The 13,939-nt window shown below is 35.9% G+C and overlaps 1 pseudogene; it reads right to left on the reverse strand.

The window, feature by feature from the left end:
• Positions 1-13,939, reverse strand: part of LOC129923713 (dynein axonemal heavy chain 6-like) — an 87,741-nt pseudogene that overhangs the window by 42,675 nt on the left and 31,127 nt on the right.

The raw sequence follows: 13,939 nt of genomic DNA on the forward strand, positions 1-13,939 counted from the left end.
TGCTTCAGTTACATGGAAACATTGGATTTCTTGTTTTGACAGATTCGCAACAAAGGTAGGGGCTAGTGAAAGCGAACAGTTTGACCTGCTATGCAACTTTGTGTCTCCATCCTTATATCAGTATATTTCTACCTGTTCTAAATACTCAGAAGCAAAATCTATTCTTGAGAATTTATTTGTGAAGGCCCCTAATGAAACATTGGCCAGACATTTGCTTGCAACTTGCAAACAAGAAGTCGATCAAAGTCTTGATCAATTTGTACACAAGCTGAGAGTGATGGCCAGAGATTGTCAGTTCCGAGCTGTCAGTGCTGACAAAAATGAAGAGGACGCCATTCGCGATGCCTTTGTTAGCGGCATGCGTTCGAGTGTAATTAGACAGAGGCTACTTGAGAAAAGATCCCTTGACTTGAAAATGGCTTTAGATATTGCCAAGACTCTCGACATGGCCCAAAAAGAATCCAGTTCGTTTAGTACTCCGTCTCAATTGGTAGAGTCACCTCTTTCGTCATCGGCAATCTCAACCGAAGAAATGGTGGACTCAGAAACAATCGCAACAGTGAATACTAAATGTTTCTTTTGCGGAGGTAGTCGGCATCTCAGAGCGAAATGCCCTGCCAAAGACTGCATGTGTCATTCGTGCGGGAAAAATGGACATTTTTCGAAGGTTTGCAGGTCTCGCAACACTCCTATAACCAAAACAAAAGTCAAAACATCTCCTAGCCACGAGATTAAAAGACAATCTTGTAAAGATTGTAGCTGCATTAAGGACTCTACACATCTAACATCACTAATTGCTACTTCGTCTGTACCTGGTTTAACTAAATCAACAGTACACATCTCTGTAAATGGCGTGAACCTAAAAGCCCTAATTGATACAGGTAGCAGGGAAAGCTACATTTCTTCAAACATACCAAGAGAGTACGATTGGTCAGTGACACGTTCAAAGCACAAAATTTCTATGGCGTCATCTCAACTGTCAAGCGTCACAAGAGGCCACACGTTTGCATCGCTAAAATACAAAGGGGAAGTTTACAATCAATTCAAACTTTCGTTACTAGATGAACTTTGCACTGATGTAGTGCTTGGGTTAGATTTCCTCGCATTACACAAAGAACTGATAATTCCATTCAACGGTGGTCGACCTGCATTTCATGTCTGCTCGCTCAATGCTATTAAGGTAGAGGCACCACAATTGTTTGCAAATTTATCCCCTGATTGCAGACCTATTGCTACTAAATCTCATCGTTACTCCTTCCAAGACACACAATTTATTAAAGCTGAAGTTGAGAAATTGATACGAAACGGTATCATTGAACCTTCCAAATCACATTGGAGAGCTCAAGTCCTTGTCACGACCAATGAGCGGCACAAAAAGCGAATGGTCGTTGATTATAGCCAAACTATAAATAGATTTACTTACCTGGACGCTTACCCCATGCCTAGAGTGGATGAAATGGTGGAGAAAATTTCCAGGTATGAAATCTTTAGCACATTGGATCTGGAGAGTGCTTATCACCAAATACCTATCCAACAGAGCGAAAAGAAATACACAGCCTTCGAAGCTTGTGGTAAACTCTACCAGTTTTGCAGAATACCCTTTGGGGTCACTAACGGTGTAGCTTGCTTCCAGAAAACCATAGACACTATTATAGAAAAAGAAAAGTTGTCTGACACGTTTGCCTATGTCGACAATGTAACAATATGTTATACAGATGTAGACTCCCATAACAAAAATCTGTTGCATTTTCAGAAGGTAGCTCTGGAATACGGAATAACTTTCAACGAAAGTAAAAGTGTATTTGCTACTAAGAAGGTAAAGCTGCTTGGATATGAAATATCCAAAGGGCATTTGAAGCCGGACCCTGATAGATTTCAAGCTCTGCGAGATTTGCCACCTCCAAAAGATCTGAAGTCTCAGAAAAGGATTGTAGGACTTTTGGCATATTATGCTCACTGGATACCAAATTTCTCCGACAAAATGTATCCTATAATGAAAAATCAAATTTTTCCTGTACCTACAGAAGTAAAAACAGCGTTGGAAGACTTGAAAGAAGAATTGCAGAAAGCAGCAATTTTCACCATAAAGTATGACCATCCTCTAATTGTGGAAACTGACGCTTCTGACATCGCAGTAGCTGCCACTTTAAATCAGGAGGGAAGACCTATTGCATTCTTCTCTAGAACTCTTTCACCTACTGAAAGGCATCAATCTGCCATAGAGAAAGAAGCCACTGCAATAATTGAAGCCATACGCAAATGGAAGCATTATTTGTTTGGCAATCACTTTACCCTTATTACGGACCAGCGGTCTATTTCATACATATTTAAAGACACTCATGACAAGAAAATTAAAAACGATAAGATACAAAGGTGGAAATTGGAACTAGCAAGCTTCAAGTTTGATATACAGTATAGACCTGGGAACGCCAACACAGCAGCAGACACCTTGTCTAGAGGGCACTGTGCAACCATGACGAAACAAAGTAGCCTGAAGACGTACCATGACTACCTGTGTCATCCAGGTGTCACTAGACTTCTACATTATGTCAGGTCAAAGAACTTACCCTTCTCGGTTGAAGAGGTCAGACAGACCATTCAACAATGCAGAACCTGCAATAGAATTAAATCGCAATTCTATAAGGAATTTGCAGGTACGCTCATCAAGGCCACACAGCCGTTTGAAAGAATAAGTGTTGACTTTAAAGGTCCTTTGCCATCAGCTACTCGCAACAAGTATTTGTTAACAATGATTGACGAATATTCGCGGTTTCCATTCGCTTTTCCCTGTCCTGATATGACATCTAAGACAGTAATAAAGTGCTTCGACCAGTTATTTTTCCTCTTTGGAACACCCAGTTACATCCACTCTGATCGTGGCACATCATTTATGTCCACAGAAACTACAGAATATCTACATTCTAAGGGCATAGCCACTAGCAGGACAACGCCCTATAATGCCAAAGGAAATGGGCAAATAGAAAAGCTGAATAAAACATTGTGGCAGGCTATTTTATTAGCATTGGACTCAGGGAAGTTGGAACTATCACAGTGGGAATCTGTGTTGCCCCAGGCACTTCACTCAATTCGATCATTACTGTGTACTTCTACTAATGAAACTCCACACGAACGGATCTTCAAATTCAACAGAAGATCGCCAACGGGAACATCCTTGCCTACTTGGCTACAGAACCCAGGCAAAGTATTACTAAAATCCCCTGTAAGATCTTCAAAATTTGACCCATTGGTACAAGAGGTTGAACTTATTAGCTGCAACCCACAGTACGCCCACATACGATTTCCAAACGGCCGGGAGGAGACAGAGTCGCTTAGGCACCTGGCACCAAAGGAAAGTTCCACGAACGACTATTTCGAACCAGAGAACGGTATTCTGCCTCAAGAGGTCGGTGACTCTTTGGATCTCTCACCAGGGAGTCGCTACGGGCCTGAAACTATCAGTAATTCACAGAGTCCCACCCCAATGATGTACAACCAGCCAGAAGTCATCAGTGACTCACAGGGGAGCCACCCAATGCCAGAGGCCAATATTGACTCGAGTCCCGTACAGGACAGTTACAACTTGCAAGGAGAAAAGTCTACGCCAGAGATACCTCCGGATCCTTCCCTTCATACGCATGGTTATAACCTAAGACCCAGAAAGAAATAAAGGAGGGGTAAATGGAGTGATCGTTAAATGAACTTGTGTGTTACCCGTGCTTGTAATCGTGCTAGTATTTGTAATCGTGTTCGCATTATCGTAGTCTGTGAATCGTGACCAGTCTGTACTGTGTTATTGTGTGTATCAGTCGTGTTTTATTGAAATAAAGCCTTGTTTCTAAGGTTATGAATTGACTTAGTATATTACACATACATATGTCTCTCTCTCTCTCTCTATATATATATATATATATATATATATAAACTCTTTTGCCAACCTGTGTATCAGTAAATAAAAAAATTGTGGGTTTATTTTGAATGCCTGCTGTATCATACAATTTTTTCAGGTCATCGTGGAATGAAGAATAGTCATAGCCTCGAAAGAGCTCAATCTGGAAGCAGCGATAGTTACACATGTGGGCAGACAGATTGCACACAAAAAAAAAAAAAATCACATACTTAGGTGTGTTTTTATCTACTAGTATATATAAATGTTCTTTTAAAACTGTAAAAAAATGATTATTTAAACTCAACAATCTGGTAAAAATATTATAGATATTTATATATTGAACCTTGTTGATGACTGTTTTCCTGTTCCTCCCACTCCAACCAATAAGGCATTGCCTCTTTCTTGTTGAATCATCCTGACTAGTCGAGTAATATGTTCCATTGCATCCATAAAGAACACATAACGCATTTCTTTAGGTGATGTAAGGTTAAGGTCATCTAGATACTGTCTCAAACAGAAGGAATTTCTACATAAGTAAGTATTACAAGCTTTGTAGAGTTCTATATAAGATGTATTTTAATTTAGATGATTTAATAAAATATAGAGGTTAGACTATGAAGTGCTTGATGATAACTTTTGAAATGGTAAAAAACATTATACCTATGTAACTATTTGAAGTATAAAACTAAGTTTCCAAATGTCTAGAACTTTATCGTTTTATTTTGATATTTTCATATGAAATTTTCATTACACAATATAAATTTTAGAAATCATTAAATAGCAGTTTGTTACCTCCCCTAAAACATGTTGAAGTTTGTTCATGTCAGATATCTCCTCATACAATTTCTCTTCTGGTGGGCATCCCATCTTTATGAAATTACCAAACAGTAAAGGATCTTTGATAAATGAATGCGGATCAAAGTTCTGAAAATAATTAAAAGAATTCTTTACTGGCATTGATATTTGATGAGGGTCAGATATTTGGAGTTAATTTAAAATTTTTTTAAAAATTGACATTTGTATTTTAGATAGGATGGCCAAGTGATAAAATGATGGTCTAATAAATAGGGTAGTAAGATCTTGACAATCTCAGTTCAGGTCAGGAGAATGAATGAGATTTAGGCTGGTTTGTAGCTTCATTATTCATGCTTATGGTAGTGCGCTATGGTGTGAGTATGGGCTATCTGTGAGAAATTTCTGTGCTGCCTTCAGGAACCCAGCAAACACAACTCAGATCTTAGTCGGGTTATGAGCTTGAGCCCCTTTGATGGATAGCACAGCAGTTTAAGCTTTTCCGCCACTCTTCACAGATCCTCTCCCCCCCCCCTCCAATTTTAAATGAAATATAGATTCCATTGCACTGAGCTAACTAAAAACTATTAAACATGTATGTTATGGAGTGTGTGCCCATGTTTGTATTGACAGAGAACTGTTGCTGCTAAATTCAGATTTCTACAGTTGGTAAAAGAAGCTTAGCAGCTGATGAAAGAAGTAGGAGATGAGAGACAGAATGTGTGTTGATTGTAGGTGTTGAAACATTTTCAGAATTTATTTAGAGTTTTGTATCAAGTAAGCTAAATGCTTACTAGAACTACAACACAATGACAAGCTCATCAACAATGGAATAAATTTCTATACAAACATTCATCAATCTGAATGAATGTTCACATTGTAATATGAATAGGAACAAGACTGTTTGCACTTCTTACACCAATTTAAGAGCATTGACCTAAATGTTCACATTTTAAAGAGTTATTAATAAAGATTATTTTGCCTCTATTGATGCTATTACTTCTATTGATGATTGTATTTATTTCAGTTCTAATTAACATTACTGATTAGATTGGAAACAATAATTAAATAAATTAAAAATAATGATAACAGTAATTTAAACAGAACCTCATTGAATGTTTTGTACACAATTTCTGCCATAAGTTTGTGGAAGAAAAGCTTGTCTTCATTGTTAATCAGTCGATCATGGAACACTCTTTGAGTCTCGTGAATAAATAGACGAACAATTTGAATTTTTTCACGGAAGATTCCTGCATCAGCCTGCAATATACCTACAAAACAATAAAATGTCATTACAAATTTGAAAATTCTAACAGAAAATGAAATTGAGATTCTAGCAATAAAATTACAAGGAAATGGTTTGTTAAAAAAAAAAAAAAGAGTAAAAGTGAAAGAAGAAATAGAATTTTTGCTATAATTTCATCCTATGAAAATATCAATCTAAAAATACTATTAAAAAAAAAAATTCAGAAAGTCCAAACCATTTTTGTGAGACTTTGTAATCTATTTTTAAAAAATGTGTTTAATTAACCCCTGCTTTAGTTACTGTAAATTAATGTAGCTCTAATTAAAAAATCTGTGCTTTTATTGTGGAATTATTTAAAGTTGTTTGATATGAAATTGAATTTATCAACTTCTTCATTGAAGAGCTGTTTCTCAATAAAGTTAGTTTACTTTTATTTGTAATCAGAACCAGTCTGCATTCTAGGCCTTATGGTCACTCTCGAGCTTTGAGGTGATAATAATTTTCAAACAACAATTCTTTCACTTAGACATTCTAAAGCTTTGTAGTGAGATTTGGCAGGCGTAGGAAGTAGGTCTGAGCTCATTCTAAAATAGAGTTCAACAGCTGAGTTAACTATTGGTTCAGCTAATGTACGGGCATTGCGAGAGAAGTCTAGTAAAAACCCATTGATGATTGCCTGGAAGTAAAAGTGAAGTCAAACATAATAGGCCCAATAACCTAAACTATGTTTTTATTATTAAGTAAATACTTCGTTCAATGACTGAAAGAGGCCAACAAAGTCTTTATCAAATGTATTTTAATTTACTAGTCAAAAAAGTTATATTTTATCTAATTATCTTTTTTTTTTCCACAAATAGTTGAAAACATTTTATATTTCAATAAATTGTAATTTATTTCAATGTGTGTTACAGGACAGACATTCTATCTGAATTGAAGATTAGAACATCCTAGTCCAGACCTGACAGGAGTGACCAACATGACAACATTCACAAATACTAAATGACCAGGCAGTTTACCCTGACATTTGAGAATGCAGTCAATACAATTTACAATCACTATTTTTTAACTGAAAATATATATTACACTCAATATTAATATTTTAAGTATAAAATATCAATACCATTAAAAATTAAATTATAACATGTTTAAGTGAGGCCCTTGTTAAAATGGTTGCCTGATGATACGGTAGGAGCTCTGGACTATTGTCTGAATGGTTCCTAGTTCAAACACAGTCACCATCCTCCACTACCTGAGGGAGGTTTGGGCTACAATGTAATAATCTTTTAATTTTGAAGGAACATCAAAAACACATAAAAAGCAAAAACAAATATTGTACTAAAGAAAAGTATCCATAAAAAAAACAACTTACTAAAAACATCTGTTTTAGGCTCATTTCAGTTGGGGATGGGATGGTGAACATGGAAAAATGTCGAAATAACCTTGGTGACACAGGATTTCTACCGCCACCAGGAGGCGAACAGGCAGCAGCAAGGGTTACATCCTGTAACAGAGAAAATTGTTTGAGTCAGTGCACAAAGCTGTGTAGCAGTGCATCAGCTTTTTTTCTTTTAAAATGGACTAAAAGAGAATTTGAAAGATTATTTCATGGAATCTTGAACACAGGATTAAATATGTCCACTTTGCTGATTGTCAGTAATGGTTTCTCTGGTTTGATGATAGATTATTTTGTGAAAGCCTATATATCTCCACACCTGTACCTTCTTGGCAGCACTAAATTCTCTATATAATTCTGATAATATAACTTCTGGTAGCCCAACTTTCACTTCAGAATAGATTCAGAAACAGGACTATCATTTCAAACCAAATTTCTTAAGTGAAATAAACACTCAAAATATCTTAAAGAATGTTAAATATTAAAAGTGCTACTTGAAACTCTTTGCTGAGTGAAAATATTTGAATTAAATTGATCATCTGAACTTCTGTGTTGCAAAGCCTATTTATTCTCTTATCAAAATCTATCCCATCATTTAATGACATTAACACACACACATATATACTTTTTTTTGGGGGTAAGTTTCTACAAGGCTGGAGGAGTAAAGATGATAAAGACACTTTTTAAGATTTGCAACAGGATCTGGCAGTCAAGAGACTGGCCCAAGCCCTGGTTTCAATCACTCATCATCACCCTGCTAAAAAAAGGCTATTTGCAACTCTGTCAAAACTACCATGCCTCATAAGCCATCCCAGCAAAGTCCTGTTAAAAATTATATTATACCATCTAAAACCAATAGATGACAAAAATTTTAGTAGGACAAGCAGGTTTTAGACAAGGTCACAGCACAACAGAAAAAAATCCTAAGCTTCAGGATACTCTGTCAAGTCTTAATAGATTTTAAGAAAGCTTTCAACATCAAAGGTTACAAAGGTACTGCAAGCATTAAAGGAAGAAAAATTACTAACTTGTGCTTTGCTGAATACATAGATGGTCTGGCAGGGACTAGTTTACTAGTTGCTCAAAGACAAGACTTCCACAGCATAGGGTGTGCAAATCAATGTTGAAAAAACACTAATTATGACTCTAATAGCCAACAGACATTAGTATTGGAGGCTTAAAGAAAGTTGACAAGTAAATTTAAATACCTAAGAGCTATTGTTTCAGATAAAGAAACCAAAACTGAACTACTGGCCAGTTCACAGGAGCACTTGGTTAACTCATAGCAATTTAGAAAGACAAAGGTATAGCCCTCCACACTTAAATCAGACTTTGGCCATGGCCACATTCTTATATGCTTGAACTGCAGAACTATAGAGGAGGATCCTGGCCATAGATATATGCTACAGAATGATCCTAATTATCACATACAAAGACTGAAACATAAACAAAAGATTAGATACTGGATCACAATGACAATCGGGCCCAGAGATGACCTGCTAACCACTGTCAATAACAGAAAACTAAAACTTTATGACCATATTCCTTTATGACCACAAGGTCTTCAGGGCTCGCAAAAAACTTTCTGCAGGGAACAGAACCAGGAAATAGAAGAGGCAGCACAGAAAGAGATAGGAAGACAACATAAAAGAATGGATGACCAGTCATTGAAAGAGATTCTATTAAAGGCAAAAAAAAACAACCAGAGAGGAATGGAGAAAGATAGTCGACAGATCATGCGTGGTGTCCCAACAGTTAAACAGGCTAAAGGATATGTGAATTCTTTAAATGATATTTGCAATGACAAAATTGAATACTTTTATATTTATGCCTATTTAAAACAACTTTATAGTCTCTTCACAGCTTGTCAGTCCAAGGTGGAATTAGTTTTAATAATTTCAAAATTGCAGTCAAAGAGGGTTTCCAGTATGAGCCATTCTGAATCTTTTAAAATTATTTAACATTTTATATCATGGCGAGCCAGTATATTAAGAATGCTACCCTCTAAATATATAAAGGGTAAAAAAAAGTGGTCCACATTGCAAGACTCTCCCCATTGTTCTTTGGCTGTTGTTATCATGCCAGGTACATCAGTTTACAAGAATCGATTACAAGGTCGCCACACTTTGTCATCAGTGTATATAAAAACAATGAGATGCCCCTGTACATTAGAGAACTGATTACTCCATAAGTCCCCCAGAGAGCCCTACGCTTTTAGTGGTTCCATGTTTCTCCCTCAAAAGCTACGGTCTGCGGGCTTTTTCAGTGCACGGACCCAAGGTTTGGAACACACTCCCCATTGATCTCAGACAGACAACATGCTATACCACTTTTAAGAAGGACATTAAGACCTACTTGTTTAAAACTTTTTTAGATTAGTTTTTTATTTCTATTGTCGTGTTTGTGTTTGTAATGTTATTACAGCGCCTTGAGCCTACATTTTGTTTGTTAACAGCGCTTTATAAATAAAACTATTATTATTATCAGTTTAATCAAAAATCTTCAACTCATACACATGCACTCAAACAGTAAACATTTTGTTATCCTTTATGAAAAAAAAAACGTTCGCAATTATTTTTAGCACCTGAATCTCTTTCCAGGTCATTGTTTCTCTGTCATATAAACCATCAAAGTCTAGATACTGTCGTAAAAGTTCAATAGGTGGCTGAGAGCCGTACGTGTCCAGTTTGGGCATGTTGAGATCGTCAATAAATATGACCACTCGTTTACCTTGAGGTGCACCTGTACACAGAGAAAAGCATGACAGAAGGACATTGGTATGAATAATGAACATTGATCAAAGTTTTGAGGAATTAAGATGTAAGTCTACTGGTACTTTTCAAGAGTTGTATGTTACTACTATGGTCTTGTATGTCAGCCATTAAGGATAGGATGGCTGCATGGTCATGTGATTTTCGCACTGGACTATCGTTCAGATTTATCAATAGTCCAGGGTTCAAACCCTGCCCGCTCCCATCCCCCTCATCCTGCAGGAGGTTTGGACTAGGAAATAATTATCTTCAACTCTAAAAGAACATTCGAAACATGTAAAACATTTTACAAATATGTAAGTAAAGGCGGGGCTTTAAGTCAAAAGGGCAGGTCGTCACAAATTCTCAAAAAAACATAATCTGATGCGCTATCGAAAATGTAAGACTACAGTTGAGATGCTTATAGAAACAAGTATAAATGATGGTCAATTATAGCCCCTGCCACTTCTTTGTTCCCAACCTACATCTATTGGACTGTATTGTTTTTTTAATTGTTCTAAAAGTGGAGTTCAATTTTCTAAAATTTTGTAATTAAACATTAATACTACTGAAACATTAGGTCAGTTTTAGACTATAATGTCACCATGCATTAGTTAAACATTGAAATTGTTCTTATTCTTAATTTCAATCAATCAAAAAGTTAGTTAATTTAATGTATTAAAAATTGCTCTAGGACATGTTGACCTCCAATCATGATGAAGCATGTGGGAAATATTAAAAGTACAATTAGGCTGCAAGCAGATACCAGGTCACTATGCTGTCATTATTCTGAACTACCTAACAGCACAATGTTATGTACAAAACAAAACTACAGTTGATGTGTGAAAAGCAAACAAGAAAAAAGAAATGCAGGTTAAATTAAGACCTGACAAGTTTTCTTGAAAGAACTTGAAAAAAACATTTAATGGTGCAACTGATCACTGCCTCAGAAACATTTCATGAGTTTACTAGGTAGACCTGAGAGAATCAGGAAAAAAAGAACTAAAACTACACAAAGCATAGACTAAAAATCAGCTTGCTGAGTTCATTGGGTCAGGGCATTATAAAAAGAAATGCCAAAGCTGAAAGGGAAAAAAAATTGTTGTAGCTGCTATTGGAACTGTCCAAAACAGGATATAAAAACCACTCTTTCACCACCAGCAGGTATATTGAAAGGACAAAGTCTATTTTTCATACTGCTTTTAGCCACAACCATGATCCAATTATGGTGATTTGTGTGTGGGTGATTTGTTACCCCAAGCCATGTAACTTTAAAAAAAAAAAAGAAAAAAAAAAGAAATGTAGCCTATTTTGTTTGTTCTACTAATTGTTTGAATGCATTTGTTGCAATGTGTGAAGTGTGTTACTTATACATAGATGTAACCCATCCAGACATTATTTGTTAAACAGATGTAACCCATCCAGACATCATTTGTTAAACAGATGTAACCCATCCAGACAATCATTTGGGGCGGGGAACCACTCTAGATCCTTAAAGCATAGCTGGCAAAGCGTATCAAGTGAACATAACTTTTTTTTATATGTGTTTCAAACATTGAAGATGTTATAGAACTATATGTGTGTTAGTCATTAAAGACATATATGTTAGTTTTTAAAAGATTTTTGTTGGTCATTAGAGAAGTACATATTAGCAGTTGAACACAAAATGTTTGTTAGTAGTTGAGGAAGAACATGATCTCTTTCTCAACTTGCGCTCTTCATGTAAATTTTTTTTTTTGCAATAAGCCCCTGTCGATTCTTTTTGCACATAAGATCAAAACAGTAGCCTATATAGCCTGCAAACTTGGACTCAATTGGTAGGGTTTTGAAAATATAGAAAATTATTTTATTTTAAGTAATCAATTTTTAACATAAAATGATATTTAATTTTATAATTACTGAAATTAATTTTAGTACTAAAATTATCTTGAGAGAGTAAATAAAGAAATTAATAAGTCAGGATATTAACCAAAAAGACATACAAAAGACATACAAAAAAAAAACAAAAAAAAAACTGAGATCAGACATTTAGTTTAAAACATAAGACTGTATAAGAAGTTAAAATGTTACAGTTATAGACAAAAAAATTAATTTACCAATAACATTTTTCTTTCGTTTCTCCAACTTCCCTTCAATAATTTCTTGAGTTCTTCCGCTGCTGGTTTGTGCAGAAAAGTTAATGTAAACTGGTACGTAGTTCATTCTCTCAGAGATGCGATCAAGTAAATCTAGAGCAAGTTGAAGGAGACAATATATTCATTCTTTCAGATATGCAGTCAATTATTTCAATTACACAAACATTAACCAATCAAGATATATTCAGAAGTTGCAACATTTTTTTATTAGTTATAGTTTAAACAAAAACATTAAATCAACATCTTATAATCATATCTTTAATGAAGGTAAATTGGTAAACTAATTTCATACTACCTTGCCCACGCCTGTCCCTCCTGTAAAGAGCACTGGTTTTTGAACAGAAAGTAACCGCTCTAGGAAGTAGCCATAACGTGCTGTGTCCACAGTGGGCACCATCATTTTAAAAAATGAAATGGATTTGTCAAATCGAAAGGATGAGACAAGACGTTCCCACAGATCCATTCTCTTTGAGTCCACCTCAATGTAATAGCTCCATAAAGGATATGTTCCTGGCAGCTGAAAGGTTATATTAATAATAGAGAAACACTCCATCTTGCAAATAATTTCAATGTTCATAACTTCAGTATTCTTTTTAAGGACAACATAACATGTTGTCATTTCAATAGTACTTCAGCAGTGCATCTAGAATGCACTACATCTAGACTTCTTTCCAGCTACTAGATTACTCAATGAAGTAAGCTATAAGCAAGCATCAGTATTCAAAATGCACTCAAGACTCACGTCTCTGTATCCAATAAAAAAAAACTATTTTTTATGCTTATAAAGAAGACTCCTTGGTGTATGTTTTGTTAATTGTTTTCTACTATCACTACCAATGTAGTCTTTTACTAGATGGGTTTAGTTTTTAATAAAGTCAATAGGTTTAGTGAGTAGAAGAAATATACCCAGTTCTTTAAGGTCCAAATTTGTTGTTATATTATCCAACAATGAAATCAACTCTGAGCCAGTTCAGCACTAAATTGTCTATGATGTATAAATAGAATATCTGATTGAAACTATCAACACATAATATTGTTTCAGTTACCTTGGCATCTTGATTTTCATCAAATTGTTGTCGTATAAACAGATCAAAAGCATCTCTGTACTCATCATTGAGGTTACCCCCAAGAGCCCAAAGGTAACAAAACACAAAGATCTGGCACAGAAATCGAAACATCTTGGAGGATTCTAGTGACCAGTCAAATTACCAAGATTGTAGAAGAAAATGGCTTCAAGCAATTTACAAAATGAGTTTATTTTGCTGATATCTACCTGGAAAATAAGAGTACAGATCTAAATGTTGAGAATTCTTAAGTCTACATTGAAACTAATTTGTTCTTACTGGTATGGATATAGTTCTTTAAGATACTTTGTATTTAATGCACGCATGCCATTAGGAGTATTTTATAGACAATGGGAGCTTAACCCCATTGACACCCCTGGCCATGACAACCTTTGAAAGTCCAGCACCTGGCCTGCTCGTGTGGCTTAGATATTAAGCCCGGCGAAACTGTTCTTACTAACAGGTGAAGGGGTGAAGGCGGATACCTGGCGCCACAAAACCGGGAGCTTCGGGCAGATGGAGCTCGTCAGCCTAGTAAGGCAGTTCATCTAGGAGAGGGGTACTCTGACTTCAAACCCCCGCTGCCTTGCGGTACTGAGGCTTCAGGAGACAACCTCGAGGAGAAATCAGGAGTGAAGCCCCTTAGGCGTTGGGAGTATCAGCTGCGAAATTC

Source organism: Biomphalaria glabrata, chromosome 17 (genome assembly GCF_947242115.1).
Source record: "Biomphalaria glabrata chromosome 17, xgBioGlab47.1, whole genome shotgun sequence".
Lineage (NCBI taxonomy): Eukaryota > Metazoa > Mollusca > Gastropoda > Planorbidae > Biomphalaria > Biomphalaria glabrata.